Raw genomic sequence first — 1250 nt, 5'->3', positions numbered from 1 at the left:
GTAGTTGCCTCAGACTTGAACACTCGGTTTTCTCGGTTGCCAAGAGAGCATTGGCACTTGCAAGCAGCGTAGCCACCAGCAAAAGCACAACGTTGTGAGAAGGCATGGCCGAGTCCGTCGGACGGCGTGAAAAATACAGAATTCGAATTTGGAAATGACGGTAGAAAGGTAGTATCGCACGGAGTGTATCCAATCTTTTACTGTAGCGTGCGACTCACATGTCAATACCAAGACATCCGGTAATGTGTAAGGAAACTCGGATAATTGGCCGAGTATTGAGAAAATGTAAAGGATGTGGACTTCGTCTAGGCTAAAGGCCGGTTTCTGGGCCCAGAACTGTGAAATGTAACCTAGCCTAGGTTAGGAGTTCTTGTGCCCGATCGTAATCATCGATGACCTTGTCGATTCCATAAGCAGCATCTCGTAAACCTATTCCAACAGACTGTTCCAATCCAACAGTGCGATCGAAGGGAAAATTAAATGCCTGGTGTTTTAATGCTTTTATTTTTAAACATGCATAATATACATGATCTATCGTCGGGTATATTTTACACAGATGTCGCAAACCATTTTGGACTTTAGCCCCCGCCCCCCTCACCCTTCCTATTCTCAGTATTGCTGGCTACGGGCCGTAGTTATACACTGCCCTAGAACAACTTTTTGATCAAGTATACATGTTCAGGTGGTTGATGTGGCGCACATTCATGAGAATTGCGAGTTAATTCAAACTGAAAATGTATTGACGATTCGCCAGACTCTTCTGTAACAAGCTGAAATCCGTTCAGGAAAAAGCCGTGCTTCGCTCGAAGAAACTCAGCAATTTAACAAAAAAATACATTCAAAAAGAGAATGTAATAAGCTTAAGTTTGGAAGACTTGGGGTTCCTTGCAGGCGCATCTCCTGCGTCTGCTTAGCAGCTGCAGCATCTGTTCGGGCGAAGCTGCTATAGCAGCTCCCTGAAAATACAGTTCGAAGCCATTCTTTGGACTTGAAACCAGAGTCCATCTTGCGATAATACACCAGATACCCTACAGAAACTGATCTACTTCTTCTCGTCTGTAATAAATACAACAATCTCCATATGCCAAAGTGCGGTTTCTCCTAGAGGAACAGTTTCGAGGCGCTGATTACCACACTCGACGTGGTTTAATCCCCTCTTTTCAACGCTGGATTGAGCGCGAAAAAAGCTCTTCAAACGTGGAAGATATGGCGGAAAGAGTGCTGTACGCCAGGTCTCCATTGCACATTTT

The sequence above is a fragment of the Phytophthora parasitica genome (assembly GCF_000247585.1).
Source record: "Phytophthora parasitica INRA-310 unplaced genomic scaffold supercont2.8, whole genome shotgun sequence".
Taxonomy (NCBI): Eukaryota; Oomycota; class Peronosporomycetes; order Peronosporales; family Peronosporaceae; genus Phytophthora; species Phytophthora nicotianae.
Note: the sequence above shows the minus strand (reverse complement) of the source record.